The 20,861-nt window shown below is 37.7% G+C and overlaps 1 non-coding gene across 1 annotated transcript; it reads right to left on the bottom strand.

The window, feature by feature from the left end:
• Positions 1-4,863: 4,863 nt before the first annotated feature.
• LOC132618541 (U6 spliceosomal RNA) lies at positions 4,864-4,966 on the bottom strand. Its single transcript, XR_009574165.1, has one exon. It is a non-coding gene; the product is annotated as a U6 spliceosomal RNA (small nuclear RNA).
• Positions 4,967-20,861: the final 15,895 nt, after the last annotated feature.

Below are 20,861 nucleotides of genomic sequence, written 5' to 3'. Positions count from 1 at the left end.
TTATCCGGCCAAACTTAGGTTAATTGATTAAAGCTAAATATGGTGCTTAAACTTTAAGAAAATGGCTTGTGATGTTACTAATGTTTTAAAGGAAAATTTAATAATACTATTCAAAATAAAACTTATAAATATTGCTATGGTTTTAAATAAGAATGCTATTTAAAATAAGACTTGTAGAATAATTTGCACAAAAGGAGACTTCAAATGCTATTTAGAATAAGCTTATAAATATTGCTAAGGCTTTAAATAATAATGATATTTAAAAATAAAATTTGCAAAATATAATGATTTGCATATAAGTAATAGGTTTTAGCAAATTTGGACTTTGGCTAAGATCGTGTTAATAGGACGATACAAATAAAATCTAGTTTTATTTTTTATAAGGACGTGAGTTTTCTTTCTCTTTTATTTACTTTATTTAACTACATTCGGCTAAAAATATGTATGATCGGGCCAATCTAAAATATTTATAAAATATACTTGGACTAATATTTACATATTAGGGACGTTTTGAAATTTTAAGATAGTAAAATAAAAACATAATTCCTTTGACTCAAAATATGTAATCATGCTACTTTGAAAATCAATTATTCTAAGAAAGATAAATATTATGGGTATTATAAATAATTTTAACGTAAAATAAAAACAAGAATGAAACCTATGGAATTAATTGTTAATTTCCTTAAAATTAACTACCCATTATTGCAACTAAACCCCACTAATTTTGCTGAAGTTCATCTAATTAACAAAACAAAGTGCTAGTCACACAAATTAAATGCAAGGAAATAAAATAGAGGAGCAAATAAGTTAAATGGGCTCAGCACATTTTTTAAGACTGCTATGATCAGGCTGTTGTTGGGCTTCGGCCCAGTCAAATATTTTGCATTGTATTGCCGCGGATTATTGCTGCTGTATGGGCCTCGGCCATGAATATTTTTTTGTATATATTTGCTGCGGGTATAGGCCGATGGGAGATGACTCGAGCAAGATTACATTGGGCTTTCAGCCCAACACCGAATGCGGAAGAAGAATGAGTCCCTTGGGCTCGTATGGGATGGTCATGCATAAAATGAAAAGAAGAGGATTAGTATACAATCAACGAATAAGGTTAAACATGTAAAAAATATAAACTCAAAATAGCTCGGTAGATTATGTATATACTATGTATATTTACAATGGACAGCCATATAAGAATTCAAAAAAAAAACAAAAAACACAGAATCAACACAGTATCCATGAAATTCCCTATAGCATAATGATGGTATGAAATGGACTTCAGTGATTTCAGTTCGGGCCAAGTTTTCCCAGAACGAATGCAACATCTGTTTTTCTTTTTCTAAAAAAAAAATGAGGTGGCAACTATTTCCACAAAATGCAACAACTCGAGGACACTTTAAGATGCAACAAACCAAAAAAGAAAAACAAAGAAAAGAAAATGCCACAATATTGAGTAATAATAGACAGCAATAGATATAGTAGACAGCAAGTGGAAGTTAATCAAAGTATGAGGACCAGCCGAGATAACAAATTTAGATACATTAGCTAGGGCAATTGATCGTGTAAAGTGGGTTCGAATTCTGAGAGTAATAAGCAACGCAAGCAAGCACATTTAGGGATTCTCAGTTGCAATTAGAGCATTATAGGCTGATCAGCATTTTTTAAGTGGATAATTTATTAGATAAGCCGATTCAAATAAGTTCAACATCGTTTTAAAGCAGAACCACTCATATTTATGATCATGTAATGGCAAGAATGAATGCTTAAGAACATATCATTTACACACAAATCTCTGACTCTCAACATTACTTTTAAAATCTTAGATTAGTGAACTCTAGCCGCAAAACAGTACTACTCTTAAGGTTTAAAAGGCATTCGAAGGTTTAAACAGGTTTAGTTCAACAAACAATTAGCTGTTTAATACTCATGTCAATCTACTTCCAAGAATTCAACACACAATTTTGGAGCACAATAATGATCTAAAGGACCTAAATAAAGCCATAAACAGAAAAAGAAACACTCAACATGAATAAAGAGGTTGTTGAACTAAAAAAAATATGATTATACTAAAGATAAGCCAGTAATCAGTAACTTCATTATTTAAAATATTTAATGAGTGTTCGAGACTAGACCAACTATTTATTCAATATCTAAGCAGTCGACATGACTTTAAGCTACCCAAATATCAAACAAACACTCACAGGTTCCATATGGATCAGGTAACCATCAAACATACTACATAAACATCCTTAGCAATTTGACTAAACAAAGCCTCCAAGCCAGCACAATGCAATCAAACTATTCACTCATGCAAGTAAACAAATCCCTAATGGCCGTATGCTAATGCAGGAGCAGAAACAGCACACCATTCTATACTTTATATGAACTGACACAAGTCCAAACAGGGCCATACACAGATCGATTTTAATCCATTAATTTAACTAAGCATGTGACCAGATTTAGGTGATTCTGAACCAGACATGTACTTAGTAAAATCTAAGACTAACAACATCTAACCCATACCACGTAGTCATTAATCTAAACAAAAACATAAAAACAGTTAACCATGAAACATACCAATACAACACATAATTAGTTGCAAATAACTAAAGAAAACCGCACCAAATGCAAACGATAATAGGAATGGGGAATTACCTTCTTCGGGTGCAACGAAGTGGGGTTTCGAATCTCCGATCTACTCGAACACTACCAAATTCCGAGTTTGCGTGCAATCGGATTCGAACCAGTAACAGGGGGCAAAAGAGAAATAAAAAAAATGATTTGGTATTTCAGAAGAATATCCAGAAACACTAAGGCTGATAAAGATTAATATTTTTTCAAAGGGGGAATTGAAGCGGTAAAAAAAAAAGAACTCGGGGCGGCTGAAAACAGAATCCTTTTCAAGAGATTCAAGGCGGCTAAAAAAAAACAATATTTTCTGGGGATTCGATGGCGGCTCCGAACTCTCTTCATCGACTCTCAAATGCTAATATTTATAGGAACAAGGTAGGGTTTCTCCAATTCGAAGTGTTTTAGGCGGGATTTCGAATTATCTAGGGTTTTGAAAACGGGTCAAAATGAAATTGTTCAAATCTGAACAGATTTTTCATGTGGTTTGACTTGGATTCTTACCCGAAAATGCTCGACCACTTATGGCTTTGACGATTGTTGCATGTCCTTGGGCAAGAATGGGAAAACTCTTTCTGGAAATGGGGCGTAGCTTACCGTTGGAGACAAATACAATAACCATTTTGCCCGGAAAAGATGAGGCATTGACTGAGTACGCGAAAAGCCTCTGAGATTTAGCCATAAATGGCCAAAAGCATCTGGGTTATGTTCTGATTGAAGAGGGCTTTAGGGTTCGTTTGGCTGTTGCTGGATCTCTTGAGAAATGAAAGAAGGGTTTGGGATTTTAATGCTTTGGTGGGTCGGGTTATAGGGTCGTTGGGCTGCTTATTTGGGCTTCAAATTGGCTGAAGTTTGGACGGCCCAATCCCTCTTTAAGTCTTCCTTTGAGTTTCTAAATGGATCAAAATAATCTTTTATGTTATAAAATAGTGAGTAGTTAATTATACTACTAATAAATAATAGCAATAATAATTGAAATAGTGGTAGTGGTAATGGTAATAAAATAAAACATAAAATAAAATAATAATAGCTAGTGACTGCAATAGGATAATGCAACACTGATATTAATAAAGCTAATAATTGTAGTAAAATATAAACGATTATTTTTAAAGTTACCAAAAATACTGGAAACGTAAAGCATATTTAGGGGAAGGCGGGACAAAATTGGGTGTCAACACATTTCATCCTGCATTTTTCATGACACTTTATATGAATTGTGATTTGATACTGATGATGATAAGTGAGAGAGTGTAGCCTCCGAGCTCTTTGCCAGAGAGCGTAACAAAGAGATAAGAGTCCGTGATCCAAGGTCATTTACCGGAGCAAAATGCGTGTATGTTTCCCGAGGTCTTTTACCGGGAACGAATGAGTGATCGATGCCTAAGGTCTCTTTCCGGGATCGATAGAGTGCTTGTCGTCTAGATCGTTGCTTGGACTAGTGGTACATGGACTTTGCGGGTCACCCATGAGTCATGACTATCAGGACATGGAGTTATTTTGTCCGTACCATGTGTGTACGATATGAGATAATCGCTCACGTATTCATCTTTCAGTTTCTTTCTTTTATATATGTTAGCTAATTGTTGTCGGCCTATGATGCCTACCAGTACTTGTTGTTTGTACTGATACTATTCTTGCTACATACATTTCGGGGTGTAGATTTGTTCCAGGTACTTGAGCGAGATTTAGTTAGCCTTCAAGAATCTCATGGAGTTCATCTAAACTTTTCTGTTAAATTCTCATTCTGAACAGAAGTTTTGTTCAGGTTGTGGTTGTAACTTTTATTCAAGTTGTATACTTAGAAGCTCTTGTACTATTCAGACCAGATTCCTGGGGTAGTTTATGTATTTCCGCAATTATTTCTTTTATATGATATTTAAGACTTATTGGAATTTATATTATTCTTCTGCATTGATAGATTGCATGTTGGGTAAGGGAAGGGTTCACCCACCAGGGAGTAGTGTGTGGGTGCCCGCTCGACCCTCGTTTTGGGTCGTGACACGAGGCGAGACTGCGGATAACGCTGATTTAGGTTCAGTAAATACTTGATTCAAACCTTTCATTTTCCATTCCCAAAATTTATTCTCCAAGTGACTCAAGGGCGATTTGAAATGTCTTCTAAGTGGATTCATCTTGGGGTAAGTCTCTCCCACCTTGTTCTTAATTACTTACCTTCCTGAGTTTGAAATCTATGGTGAAATATAGAAAGATTGTTGGAGAAGATGAGTTTCCACCTTTAAAAAAATGGACCATTTTTCGATTAGTGCGTGTAATACTTGCGCAGGGTCCATATTATTTTTCTTTGTATCGTTCCACTTTTATCGGATGTCCCCTAAGGAACTTTATTATTTGAATATTAGGCTATGAATGTGAGATTAATTGATGGATTTGGCTAATCTAAGCATGGAATTTCATTAATTAGTAGCAATAAGCTCAAATCTCCTATTGGGTTAACGATTTCATTATGGAAAAACAAGGGTTTATGCCTAATTTGGGATTTTTTTTTAATGATGAAATTAATCAAAATTTTTAATGATGAAATTGATCAATAATTGAGCTTAATTAGCAATTGGAGAGTAGATTTGAACTTCTAGAACATTGGGTTACCAATTCCACTTTTGAAATACCGTTTTACCCTTAAGGGTCAGATTCCCCTCTTTCTGTAGTTGATTTTCAATTCAAATGAATGTATAGCAGTATGGGTATCATTATTCCTGTTTATATCTTATATTTTGATAATGGATAGACTTTGAGTATTTAGAGGCTCTTCGAAAGGGCAAGGCTCAGATTTGACTGTTCGTAGCACCAGCTGGACAACGAGGTAGGTTACGCCTTACCTTTCAGTTAGACTTCAGTTAGCGAAGAATATGTAGAAGTTAGTTATTGATGGAGAAATCATGTTAAGCCTTCGGGTATGAAATTGGGATGGATATTCTTAGGTTGGTATTGTTGATGACTTTTTGGGCTTGTTGCCTCGTTTATTGTGATTAGGCTTGCTGCCATGTGTGTGGTGTTGGGCTTGTTGCTTATTTGGTATGTTATGGTTGTGATACATTCGTCTCTCACTTATGCTGTCATTTATCATTGATAAAGGAAGAATTGGATTTGGTATTTTTATTGTGATGTGTGCTCATGTAGAGGCACAAATGAGATTTGATATGATTACACTTGATATTGATATCATGCATAGCATTCATACTCATTTTTACATGATACTTGGATATGAACTGTGATTGATACTAATGATGATAAGTGAAGAAGAGAAACATCCGAGGCTTCTTATGTTGGTGTTTGCTACATGCATATTTCATATGGAATCTCATCCATATAATATTTGATGTTATTTATGTGTCTGAAGCGAAATTGTACTAGACAGAGCATTACACTGATTGAGGATAAGTTTGTATTGGTAGTCGATTTATGGATATTGTTATAGTTACTCACCCTAATGATTATTGTTGAATTCGACATTCATGCATACATTTCATCCTACATTTCTCATGGTAATGTGGTGTGGTTCCAATGGAGAAATTGATGGAAAAATATTATGGAAACGTATAAAGAAAGTGAAAGATGAAAGTCACCTCTGGGTTATGTGCAGAGTGACTGTGGACAGTTTTGATATGGAAGCCATCTCTGGGCTGTGTGCTGAATGGCTTATGTTGTCGAAATCACCTCTGGGCTGTGTGCGGAGTGACTGGTACATAGACTTCGTGGGTCCCCCATGAGTCATGACTATCGAGACGTGGAGGTTATTTGTCAGTAGCATGTGTGTGCGGTATGAGATAGTTGGCCAGTGCATTGCATTGCATCACACCTCTATTTGTATTACCTCCCCCCTCATATCACTGATTCTGGTTGTTGAGCTTATTGCATTGCATGGTACATTTCCACATTGATTCCTTGGTTTATGATTCATTTTAGTTGTTGTGTACTTGTTAATTACTTACCTAGACACTTGATGGATTTGAGGACTAGAGGTTTCCATCTAGGCTATGATTGTAGACGATTGAGATCTATTGTGATTCATTTTATTGCAAGTCTTACGTGAATGTGCTTCTTGACTATATTTGACTACTTACATGTCTATTTGTTGATTTCTTTCTTTATATATGTGAACTAATTGTTGTCGGCCTATGATACCTACCAGTACATAGTGTTTGTTCTAATACTACCTTATTGTACTCTTTCTGAGTGCAGAGTTCGTCTCAGATTCTACTTCTGCCTCTTACGAGTGATCCAAGACTAGTTTTATAAGTTTCCAAGGTGAACTACTTGATCAAATTCCGCAGCTCGGAGACTCCTCACTTATTGCTTGTCTTTTCTTCTATTCTGAGACAGTTTTTGTATTACGAGACTTATAGTTATTTCAAACTTTTAGTTTAGTAGCTCTTGTACTGTTACATAAAAGATTCCTGGGGATGTTGTAGTATTTAGTCCGAACTTGGTTATTTACAAGATTTTGGGATTGCTTATTTTATTAATCTTTCGCATGATAATTCTAATAATTGGTATCGAAAGGGAAGGGTTCTCCCACCGAAGGGTTTGCATGGGGTCGTGACAATTTCATTTTTCATAAGTTTCAGACCTTATACACCTTGATATTCATGGGGTCGTGAAAATATCGAGTTGGGTCATGAAAATTTCATTTTTCATAAGTTTCAGACCTTATACACCTTGATATTCTCTCTAAAGATCCTCATATGTTCCAAGAGCAAAAACCAAGACAAACAACATGAATCTAACGTAGAGAATCCCATGGTGCTTGTAGATTGTTCTTCTTCTCTTGTGGTTGAATTGGAGAATTCTTCAAGGTGAAGAAACCTAAGGTTTCAAGTTGTACTTGTTGGTCTAGGTAAGAATATGTATCTCCTTCATGTATTTGAGCTAGAAGAAGTCATAGCTAGCTTGTACGGTTGAAAGCCCGTGGAATAAAAGTCGAATATCGTAACTGTGTTGTTGTTGCTTATTGAACCGTTCTGAGACTATTCTTAAGGTATTTTGCGGCTGGAAATTCATGGAATAAACTGATTATTTTGTAGTTGTTGTTGTTAACAAGTTCAAGAAGGAAGAAGGGGTCAAAGGCTATAGTTTTTTTAATCGTAAACCGAGCTTATTACTCGCTGTGTTGTTGCTTGATTTGGAGATTGCTTCAAGGTGAAGTAAGCCGAAGATTGGGGTTGTTCGTGTGATGTAAGGTAATATTCTTTCCCCCTCTTGTGTATACAAGTTATTTTAAGTCTACAGATGTAACGACCTACCTGGTCATTATAGTGCTTTTGACCTAATTACCCTTGTTGACCCTCCCCCATATCGTGTTAGTATGATATATGACTTAATAAAGTCATTGGGTTGGGTTCCGCAAGGTTCGAGTGTAAATTGAGTCATTCATGGAGAAACTAGTTAAGTTGACTAGTTAGAGTTGACCATGATCAACGTCGGGTTAGGATGACCCCGTGTCTATGTTTTGGAAGTTTATATATGTTATTATGATGATTTTGAACTTATCCACAAGTTTTGGTGAGGTTCCAAAGAGTTTCAGATGGGTTTGGGTTTTGTCGCGCTCGTATTCGGTGTTTTCACCGGAGGTTTGTGGATAGAAATGGCTCTATATTTATCATCAGACCTTTGTTTTGGGTGAGTTTTGAACCATTAGATCCGTATCGAAATTACGAAGCGATAGGAAAATTAATCATCGCATTTGGCCACCGTATGAGGGAGTTATGCCCGTTTTAGTGTGGACTGTTCCAGCTGGGCGCTGGTAGCTACCAAAGGGGCGCTATAGTGGTACCGCTACAGCAGTCTGGTGACCGCTATAGCAGCCGATGGGGGGTAGAATGCCCTATTTTTATCCCCCAACTTCTACTCATTATTCTTAATGTTACACCTCTCGTTTTCATGGTAGTAGAACCTATGGTTTCCTAGTCGGGTATGCCTTTGGAATAGAGACCCGAGCCCGAGTTTTGAAGATAAAAAGTATCTTACCCTGTGTACAAGGGTGCCAGCTGGTATTCCTGGCAATTTACAGAGTTAGAGGTTGAACGAATCGAATCAGCACTATTTGAACTGAATCAGAGAAAATCTGTAGACACCAGTCATCGTCGACATGGTCGACGAACCGTCGATGTGCGGGGTTGACAGGGTTCGACAGCCTTGCATCTCCAGGTGCAAGTCGATGGACCGTCGACACGTCGATGGGTCGTCGAACCGCTCGTCGAACCTGGCCGCTGTAGCTTTTGGCTTCCAAGTATAAATATGTGCTTCACGACCTTATTTCTTATTTTGCTCCATTCCAAATCAGAAAAATCCTAATATTTTCTCTCCCAATATTTTCCATCATTATTAGTGGAGATTTGGTAAGATCCGAGCCCGTGAACCCATGCTTGTCAAGAAGAAGGTTGTTCCTAGGGTTTCTTCAAATTGTAGCTTAGGGGGTTGGAGTTGAAGATGATCTTTGGAATCTTAGACCCCTCAAGGTATGTAAATGATTTTTACCCTTGTATTTGAGTTTATTACCAAGAGTTTTAGTGATTTTAAGTAAAGATAAGGTATTTGTGGAAGTAGTAAGTTGATGAAGGGCAAGGTAGTGACATGAGGCTATTTAAGAGATGATTGGGGATAAATTTGAGTATATATTTATATATAAGTGTTGTTATTGTTGTTGTGGTTAATGTTATATTGAATGGGAAGTTGAAGAGTTGTAAGCTTACAAGGGAAATTATTGTCTATAATTCGTTAAGCTTTTTATGTGTTTAAGGATGGTTAGTAGGAGAGGCAAATAGCCTAATTAAGCCCTATGTTATCTTAATTATAGACTTGCAAGTTCGAGAGGTAGAAGTTAGACGATTGGGCATACTTCAAGGTATGTTAAGGCTATCCTTTCTTTCCTTTGGCATGATCCTATGATATGAGTCAACGAGCGAGTAAGCGAGCTTCCATATTGCTCTACTCTTAGAAGCATTAGGAGTACCTCAGTCTTTGATGTTCATGTACCCAACTTATGATGATTCCTTCTGTTCATGGGTCCAGCTTTAGATATCCAGCATTATGTATATAGTTTATTCAGGCATCACATTTATATCCATGTGCATTGACCCGTGACCAGAAGGCGTTATATACGCGAATATTTTATATATATATATCTGTGTGGGGGGGGGGGGGGTATGAGAAGAGAGATGGGCGTTATATACGCACACATATATAGATGTATGACCATCATTGATAGTCATGAGCATGCATATTATGCACCCATAGAGGCATACAAGTACATACAGATTGTCATTTCAGCCTATAAGTTCAGATCTTATTCATGATTATTATTTATACATGTTGTTCTTATGCCTTACATACTCAGTACATTATCCGTACTGACTCCCCGTTGCTCGAGGGTTTGCGTTCATTCTCACAGGTACAGGTAGACAGACAGGTGGTCCAGCTTAGTAGGACCTCTAGATCTATCAGTGGTCAATACGCTCCATTTGATTTGGAGCTGCAGTCAGTTTTGGTATGCCACCCTTTTGAGATGTGTATGCATATGGGTATGACGGGGGCCTGTACCATCCTTTCTATAGCTTTCATTCGAGTAGAGGTTTGTTGACAGTTGTATGTAGTAGTCAGATGATGTAGCCTTGTCGGCTTCTATTCTTTTATGTACAGTATATGAAGCAGCCTAGCTGGCTTGCACTGTTCTTCCGCATTTTGTGTATATATGTAGATTGTACAGAGTTTTGATGTTTCCCTTTTATGAGATGAGTTTATGCCACTATGAGCCCTTGATGTTTAATATGATTCAGATATGAGTATAGGGGTATTTGGTCGCTAGAGGTCAGACTCCCTTCACGACTCATCGGTTTGGGTCGTGACACCTAAGACCCCTGTCACGACCCAATTTAGGACCATGACCAGCGCTATTGGGTAGGATTCCCAAAGCAAGCCTTCACGGAAATTTACAGAAAATCGGCCAGACTTTCCCCTATTTTTATGACTATCCAAAACTCTCCTATCTCAAAATTAACAATAGAAATATCCAATCTCAACCAAACTAAATGCAATCACTCTCAATCAACCCGTTTTCAACGTAATAATACTAAAACATCTCTGAAATACGGGAAAAACATCTAATACTAGTCACCAGTCTATAATAAATAAAGAATACTCATGGAATAAATCAGCAACTCTAAGATTTCAAAAGAAAAGACCATAATAAATAATAGACTCTTTGCTCCCGCGGACAAGTGCGGGTTTACCAGGAACTTTCAACTCGTGCTCTCTAGTTATAGTAATCCTCACCAACGTCACCTGCGGTCTCTGGAAAAAAATAGCGAGGAGTGAGATGCTTGCTCAATGAGTAATAACACTTAACCACAACCGTTTTTATTAGAGACAAGTCAGGAAACATGCTTATATAATATTCGTAAAATATCACGAAATAAATGCCCTTTTTTGCAAACGGTAGCAATAAACAATCTTGTCAGTTTTCATGTAAGCAGAAATCATTTAACAATTCAGTAATAAACACTGTCATATCAGCTCTTATATCTAGGAGGTTTCCAAGAAAGGATCATGTAATCTATATCATGTGGACCCCTTCGTAAAAGGAGCCAAATATAACTGTAGGTCCTTACTCGAGGGAAAACTGTACATGTATGCTAGTTCTACCTTCCCACTAGCGAGGACTGTAACTGTAATTTGTAAATAAAAGGTGCACTAGGTCTAACGAACCTGCCGTTAGCTACAGGATCCTTCAAAGTCTCCTCCCATTAATACTTTTCTTGGTAAATAGTACATACTCATATGAAAGCATTTTCAAACAATACAGGGAATTTTAATTCTTATCAAATCATGTAATTTCATTACATAAATGGCAAACATATCTCAAGTAACGGTAAAACATATCTAGTAACGGTGAAAATAATTAGAATAACCGGAAAACATCTCAAGTACTGCAGTACCATATCAAGTAAAAAGAACTTGTCCCACATGCAATTTCAAAGCATCAGTAACCCATTTTATTTTCAAAATCATGTATAAACCATGAAGGTTATGAAAATACAAATTGTGGTAAGATTACTACTCACCGTACTCGTGTCGAAATACCAAGCCGTCAATTCAAGCAGTCCGTACGACTCCTTTCGATCAATCTATATTATCACAAACACGAGTCTAAGTATCAAGTTCATGATCCACCTAAAATCGGGTCCTATTCTATCAAATTCTTCTCGGTTCCATTCCAAAATAACATCTGTTAGGCTACCCATAACCATATAAATTAAGTCTCAACACTTGTCATCATTTCAAATTCATGAGACATTTATCAAAGAGTTGGTTTCCCATAGAACCCATGTTTAAAGTTACCCGCTACTGGTTTAAACACTACATTTTCTCCTGTATCAAATTAAAATTCAAACTTATTAATAAGAATAAATTTTGAAAAATTACCTTCTTTTTCTCCTTCTCTCTAATTAATTGATTCCTGTGTAGAGTTCTCCTTGTGCTTCTTCAGTGGAATGAAAAGCAAACCCACGTCCTTTTCTTTCTTTGTTTTGAAAGGTGGCTGATCACTTCCAATCCATTCTCTTTAGTTTGCCCTTTTCTTAATTCATATATGACGGGCTAAGACCCATTAATTGTATCCCTTTTTTTTTTCTTTCTTTTGGTTCTTGGTTTAATTATTAAACTAGTATCACTATTCAAGTACTTGCTGATTACGTATATACCCTTATTTAAATGTGGGATATTACATTCTCCCAACCTTATGAAATTCGGTCCCCGAATTTAAAACAAGTGCATACCTTTAGACTGAAACAAGTGGGGATACTTGGCTCGCATGTCCCAAGTAGCTTCTTCAATGGTATGATTTCTCTATAAGACTTTCACAGACCCCATTTCTTTTGACCACAACTTCCTTACTTGTGTGTCAACAATAGCCATTGGCTCCTCCTCGTACGTCAAGTTATCATCAAGATGTATAGTCTGTGCTTCAAGCACACGAGAAGAGTCTGATATGCATTTTCTTAGCATAGAAACATGAAACACTGGATGGATAAAAGACACGTCACGAGGAAGTGCCAAACGATAAGCCACTTCTCCTACCCGATCAAGTATCTCGTATGGTCCTATAAATCTCGGACTCAATTTACCTCTTTTTTTGAATCGCATCACACCTTTCATAGGAGAGACTCGCAAGAAAAATTTGTCCCCAACTGTGAACACTAAATCTCTTCTTCTCTTATCCGCATAAGACTTTTGTCTACTTTGAGTAGTGAACAACCTCTGTCTAATTAACGGGACCTTGTCGATAGCTTCTTGTACTAAGTCTGGTCCCAATACATTAGCCTCTCCCACTTAAAACTATCCGATAGGAGAACGACACCGCCTTCCATATTAGGCTTCGTACGGAGTCATCTCAATGCTTGCCTGAAAGTTGTTATTGTAGGCAAATTCAGCTACGGGTAGGTAAGAATCCCAACTACCTCCAAAATCAAGAACGCAGGCTCTCAACATATCCTTCAAGATCTGTATAGTATGCTCAGATTGCCCGTCTGTCTGCGGATGAAATGTCGTACTAAGATCTACTCGTGTACCCAATGCTTCTTGAAAATATTTCCAGAAGCGGGAGGTAAATTGTGATCCTCTATCAGAGATGATGGATACTGGAACTCCATGAAGTTGGACAATTTCATTCATAAATATTTGTGCATATTTCACTCCACCATATGTAGTCTTTACTGGCAAGAAGTGTGCTGATTTTGTTAGTCGGTCTACAATTACCCATACAGAGTCAAAACCTCTAAGGGTTCACAGTAGCCCAATCAAAAAATCCATAGTAACTCTTTCCCATTTCCACTCTGGAATCTCAATCTATTGTAGTAATCCCGCGGATCGCTGATTCTCAACTTTAACCTGCTGACAAGTCAAACAACTACAAACAAAGTTAGCAACATCTTTCTTCATACCTTCCCACTGATACAATTGTTTTAGGTCATGGTACATCTTAGTGGATCCAGGGTGTATAGTATATCTGGAGTTGTGAGCTTCCCCAAGAATAGTTCATCTTAACCCATCTACATCCGGTACACATAACCGTTTAACCAGTTGAAGAACGCCATCACGATCAACAATCATTTTCTTACCTTTACCAGCGAGGACTTGATCTCGGTATTTGCACACTTGCACATCCTCATATTGTGTGGCCTTTATGCGCTCTACTAATGAAGATTTGGCTTGAACACAAGCCAACATTGCCTCTGATTTTCCCATACCAAACCTAACACATGTACCTTCAAGTTTCAGCATATCCTTCGCCAACGGTCTCTTGTCAGGAGCTATATGTGCCAAACTACCCATATATTTCTTACTCAGTGCATCAGCCACAATATTCGCTTTTCCAGGATGATACAAAATAGCACAATCATAATCCTTGAGTAGCTCCATCCACCGACGCTGTTGAAGATTTAGATCTTTCTATTGGAAAATGTACTTCAAGCTCTTATGGTCAGTATAAATCTCACAAGTTTCGCCGTATAGGTAATGCTTCCAAATCTTTAGAGAAAATACCAATGCGACCATCTCCAAATCATACGTAGGATAGTTCTGCTCGTGCTTCTTCAACTGTCTCAAAGCATAAGCTATAACACGACCATTCTGCATGAGAACACATCCTAATCCTACCCGTGAAGTATCACAGAATACCGTGAATTCTCCAAAACCTGCTAGTAAGGCTATTACTGGTGCGGTTATCAAACATGTCTTGAGCTTCTGAAAACTCCGCTCAGATTCCTCTGTCCACTGAAACTTCACATTTTTTTGTGTTAACTTGGTCAATGGGGCTGCTATTCTGGAGAAATCCTGCACAAAACGCCTATAGTAATTTGCCAAACCCAAAAAGCTACGAATCTCTGTAGGAGAAGTAGGTATGGGCCATTTCTGTCTTTTTAGAATCCATCATAATTCCATCTTTGGATACAATATGCCCAAGAAATGCAACTGAGTCTAGCCAAAATTCGCACTTTGAGAACTTAGCATAAAACTCATGTTCTCGCAATGTATGCAACACAGTCCTCAGATGATTCTCGTGTTCTTCTTGACTGCTCGAATAAATCAGGATATCGTCAATAAACACTATCACAAATTTATCTTGGAACGGCTTGAACACCCTATTCATTAGGTCCATGAATGTAGCTGGAGCATTGGTCAACCCGAAAGGCATCACAAGGAATCGTAATGCCCATATCGAGTTCTGAATGCCGTCTTTGCAATATCTTCTTTCTTTGATTCTAAGCTGATGATAACCAGACCGAAGATCAATCTTTGAGAAGTGAATAGCTCCCTACAACTGATCAAACAGGTCATCTATACAAGGCAAAGGATACTTATTGCGTATAGTTACCTTGTTCAGCCGCCTATAGTCGATGCACATTCTTAGAGACCTGTCTTTTTTCTTTACGAACAGTACTGGCGCACCTCATGGTGATGCACTCGGTCTAATAAAACTCTTATCTAGTAAGTCCTGCAATTGTTGTTTTAGCCTTCTCAGCTCCGCTGGTGCCATATGATATGGAGGTTTAGATATTGGCAATGTGTCAGGTGCCAAATCAATACCGAAGTCGATTCCTCGAACTGGAGGTAATCCTGGCAAATCATCAGGAAATACATCAAAAAATTGTTTCACTACTACTACATTATCCAAGCTAAGTGCTTCCTCTCTTGTTTCACTTATCATAGCTAAGAGGCTTACACAACCTTTCTTTAACAATTATTGAGCCTTCATAAAAGATATGACTTTACCAACCTCTGGAATTTGACCCCCTTTTAATACAAAGGTGGGCTCATTGGGTATCTTAAACTTAACTATTTTGGCGTTGCAATCAACAGTAGCATAACAAGGAGATGACCAATCCATGCCCACCAACACATCAAATTCGACCATATCAAGTACAATCAAGTCAGCTAGAGTATCCCTACCCTCAACTCGAATTTGACAAGCACGATACACATATTCAACTAATAGAGAAGCTCCCACAGGAGTAGCAACAACAAAAGGATCATTTAACATGTTTGGCTGTCTATCAAAACTTAAAGCAAAGTACGGGGACACATAGGAATGGGTAGATCCCGGATCAATCAGTGCAAGTGTATCAAATGAACAAACCGAAAGAATACTTATAACCAGTGCATTCGAGGCCTGTACATCCTTTCTAGTAAGTGCAAAAACTCTTGCCTGTCCTCTACCAGCATTACCCTATCCATGATTCCCAGTAGCACGATCTCCAACACCTCGACCTTTGTTTTCTGTACCAGCAGTACCTGAATTATTACGAGTAGCCTGAGTAGGTGCAGCTAACTAAACAGAAACCTGGCCGGAATTCCTCGGCGGTTGAGGGCAATCCCTCATGTGGTGTCCTAACTAGCCGCACCGATAACACCCTCCAATCAAAACACGACACTGGCCCAAATATGGTCTGCCGCAGGTCTGGCAGGATAGAGTTGTGGCATACATCTATCCAGAACTACGATATCCAGAAGATGATAATGATGGCCCCTTGGTATCCTGTCTATGATGTGATCTATATGTAGAATGTGAAACTGAATCTGTCTGAGAACCCTATTACTGCTGCCCCTGATTCCCTGCTTTGCGATTTTCACGAAACTGCCACTGAAAGATCCCCCTGTCCTGGCCTTCTTACGTAAATAGTTAGCTGCACATTCCGTACGTCCCTTGTTTTCAATTTTTCTAGCAAGATCAACTACCTCTGAGTAGGTCAACGTCTTTATCTGTGGGACTACTGCATTTTACAGACGACCAACCAACCTATCAACAAACCTCCGCACTCGGGCTGCTTCATCAGGCACCAAGTGAGGAGCATATCTATCCAGCTTACAAAACTTGGTATTATACGTCGATACATCCATATCTGGAATTTGAATCAATCTCTCAAACTCATTATCATATTTCTGTCTCAGACTGTCTGGAAGAAAATTATCGATGAACAACTTAGTGAACTTGTCCCATGTCAGTGGTGCTGCTCGTGCAGGCCTCTCTAGCAACAAAGTTTCATACCAGGTATAGGCCATGTCCTCTAGTTTGTATGCTGCACGCTCCACAGCTCTCTCACTGGAGCATCCGAGAGCGCATAATGCCTTAATTGAGCCATCTAAGAACCCTTGAGGATCTGTCGAATTCTCAGAACCTGTGAATTTTGGTGATTTCAACTTCAAGTGCAAGAATACCTTGTTGTTCCCGAAAGTCTGAGTCTGTGCAGGTGCCAGAGAATGTGGTTGTGTCTGTGCAGGTGTAGTATTCTGCTGCTGAATCCTCTCTTGTCTATCCATTCTGTCTGCCAAACCCTCTATAACTCTCTGCATAGATATAAGTGCCTCAACAGTGACACCCTCATGCGATGGTGGAGGTGGGTTAGCACTTATTTCAGGGGTAGGCTCCCTCATAGTCTCCGTGGTGGTACTGCGGGTCCTCGTAGTGGTACCGCGGCCCTACCTTGGCCCCGTCTGAGAGCTCCGCCTCTTCCCCCAGCGGTGGAGGCTGGCTGCTTACCCAAGGTGGCATTAGGTGCCTGTGGAACAACTGTCCTAGCTCCGCCAGAAGATGATCAAGTGTTAGCCACTGATTACCAAAATAAATAATGTTAGATTCATCTAGTTGACCCTAAACGTCATACACGTAAAGAGGAATAAGAAAGAAAGACAAGACACATCCTATCGCGCTCTCGCAGAATCACGATTATGGGAATGGCCGGCAACATAACCGTAATTGAGATTCTACTACTAACGTGTGCTTCATCAATCAACAGAAATAACCTAGGCTCTGATACCAACGTTGTAACGACCCAATTTAGGACCATGACCGGCGCAATGGGGTAGGATTCCCAAAGCAAGCCTTAACAAAAATTTATAGAAAATCAGCCAGAGTTTCCCCTAGTTTTATGACTATCCAAAACTTTCCTGTCTCAAAATCAACAACAGAAATATCCAATCTCAACCAAACTAAATGCAATCATCCTCAATCAACCCGTTTTCAACGTAATAATACTAAAACATCTCTGAAATATGAGAAAAACGTATAATACTAGTCACCAGTCTATAATAAACAAAGAATACTCATGGAATAAATCAAATGACTGTGTAGCAACTCTAAGAGTTCAAAAGAAAATACCATAATAAATAATAGACTCTTCGCCCATGCGGACAAGTGCACGACTCACCAGTAACTTTCAACTCGTGCTCTCTAGTTACAGTAATCCTCACGGACGACACCTGCGGCCTCTGAAAAAAAGTAGCGAGGAGTGAAACGCTTGCTCAGTGAGTAATAACACTTAACCACATCCGTTTTTATTGGGGACAAGTCAGAAATCATGCTTATATAATATTCGTAAAATATCACGAAATAAATGCCCTTTTTGCAAAAACTGTAGCAATAACCAATCTTGTCAGTTTTCATGTAAGCAGAAATCATTTAACAATTTAGTAATAAACTCTGTAAACACTATCATATCAACTCTTATATCTGGGAGGTTTCCAAGAAAGAATCATGTAATCTATATCATGTGGGCCCCTTCATAAAAGTAGTCAAATATAACTATAGGTCCCTACTTGAGGGAAAACTGTACATGTATGCTAGTTCTACCTTCCCACTAGTGAGGACTGTAACTGTAACCTATAAATACAATGTGTACCAGGTCTAACGAACCCGCCATTAGCTACGGGATATTTCAAAGTCTCCTCCCATTAATACTTTTCTTGGTAAATATTACATACTCATATGAAAGAATTTTCAAACAATACAGGGCATTTTAATTCTTATCAAATCATGTAATTTCATTACAGAAACGGTAATCATATCTCAAGTAATGGTAAAACATATCTAGTAATGGTGAAAACAATTAGAATAATCGGTAAACATCTCAAGTACTATTCGGTACCATATCAAGTAAAGGACCTGTCCCACATGCAATTTCAAAGCATCAGTAACCCATTTTATTTTCAAAATCATGTATAAACCATGAAGGTTATGAAAATACAAATTGTGGTGAGATTGCTACTCACCGCACTCGTGTCGAAATACAAGGCCATCAATTCAAGCAGTCCGTACGACTCCTTTCGATCAATCTATATTATCACAAACACGAGTCTAAGTATCAATTTCATGAGCCACCCAAAAATTGAGTCCTATTCTATCAAATTCTTCTCGGTTCCATTCCAAAATAACCTCTGTTAGGCTACCCATAACCATATAAATTAAGTCTCAACACTTGTCATCATTTCAAATTGATGAGACATTTATCAAATAGTTACTTTCCCATAGAACCCATGTTTAAAGTTACCCGTTACTGGTTTAAACACTACATTTTCTCCTGTATCAAATTAAAATTCAAACTTATTAATAAGAATAAGTTTTCAAAAATTACCTTCTTTTTCTGCTTCTCTTTAATTAATTGATTCCTGTGTAGAGTTCTCCTTGGGCTTCTTCAGTGGAATGAAAAGCAAACCCACATCCTTTTCTTTCTTTGTTTTCAAAGGTGGCTTACCACTTCCAATCCATTCTCTTTGGTTTGCCCTTTTCTTATTTCAAATCTGATGGGCTAAGGCCCATTAATTGTATCCTTTTTTTTTCTTTTTTTGGTTCTTGGTTTAATTATTAAACTAGTATCACTATTCAAGTATTTGCTAATTACGTATATACCCTTATTTAAATGTGGGATATTACAACCCCAAAGTCAGTTTTCAAGAGAGAAAGAGGCAAAATTCATTCCACTCGTTGGTAAAAACATCTTAGAGGGTAAGTCCCCATCTTTACTTGTTCCTTTTCCTTTCTTCTTCAAGTTCCATGATTGTTGTTGATTAATCATCTAAGATTATAGGTTATCACTTTCTAGGAAAGGGATTTGAATTCTTCTGGTTGAAATTGCATGTTGAGACTAGGGTTATAATAAAAATGGAAGCTTTGTTCTAAAATCTATTGGAAAGGGTAAAATTGATTAGAAACCCATGAATTGAAGGCTAATGATTGTAGAGATAGAATTTATGAAAAATTCACCATTAAAGGATGGTTTCATCCTTTAAAGGATGGTTTCTTCCATTAAAAAGGGGTAGAAGTAAGTGGGTCTTCTTTCCCAAATTTTTGTTCTTGTTTAAATACATGGTTTGTTGCATACTTAGCATCATATTGTTAGACTTTGGCCGTTATGAGGCGCTTTAAAAATAGAAGACTCGTGTGGAGTAGTCCGTGGCTCCTGTTCTGCATTCGAGGTTGGTTATGACTTACTTTAGTTAGACTTTGATTAGTGAAACGTATGTATTATGTAGAATTGATGGGAGAAATCATGATTAGGTCCTTGGACATGGTGATTGGTTGGATATTAGCTAGGTTGGTATGACTTCTGTTCTTGTGGGCTCGTCGCCATTACTTTATGTACTGAAATATGAGGTGTAGTTGTATTCATACTATGGCATTTCGGGATGGATTTCTATTGGGTTAATCGTTGTTGATGGTGGCTCGATGCCCTATTATTGTGATTAGACTTATTACCTAAATGGCCATGTTATACTCAGTTCTCTCTTATTGTGACATATATTATCGGAAAAAAAAAGGATAACGTGTTTAGGCTTGAATTGTGATATAAACTTATGACAGTACGTAGATAAAAACTTTATGTATGATTTACTGTTGATGATAATATATAGAAAAGTGGAGCTTTTGGTGATATAAGACTTAGTTGTGAGGTGCACTTGCTACATGTGGAAGTAAAGAGAGACATAGACTATTATGTTGGTTGAGACGGTTTGTATGATTCATTTCATGGCTGAGTTGATCCAAGTCTTGATATGTTTTATGGCTTGTGACTTGTACCTTCACTGTTGCATTATTGGGTTGCATTGATTTACCATGTTTACAGTAATTTATGCATTCATACACTCATACATGATGAAAATGGTTTGGAGGACTTGTGGCACGATGCCTTGTGTTTGACTTTGATATTGCTAATTGTTCATAGTCCATACATGCTAATGAACTGGGATACATTGAGACATACATTGTGATGTGAAATTAGTGAAAAAGTTAATATAATCTTCTTTTTGAACTTGTGATACTATTTGATACATGTTACTTGATGAATTGATCATTGAGAGTGATGTGACAGTGTTACTATACATATGAAAAGGCACATTTGATCGGGGATGAGGATGTGGTCTAGTTGTGAGCTGGTGGTCCGAGGTTCATT

The sequence above is a fragment of the Lycium barbarum genome, chromosome 1 (assembly GCF_019175385.1).
Source record: "Lycium barbarum isolate Lr01 chromosome 1, ASM1917538v2, whole genome shotgun sequence".
NCBI lineage: Eukaryota > Viridiplantae > Streptophyta > Magnoliopsida > Solanales > Solanaceae > Lycium > Lycium barbarum.
The sequence above is the reverse complement of the archived record's forward strand: the minus strand, read 5'-3'. Positions and strand labels throughout refer to the sequence as shown.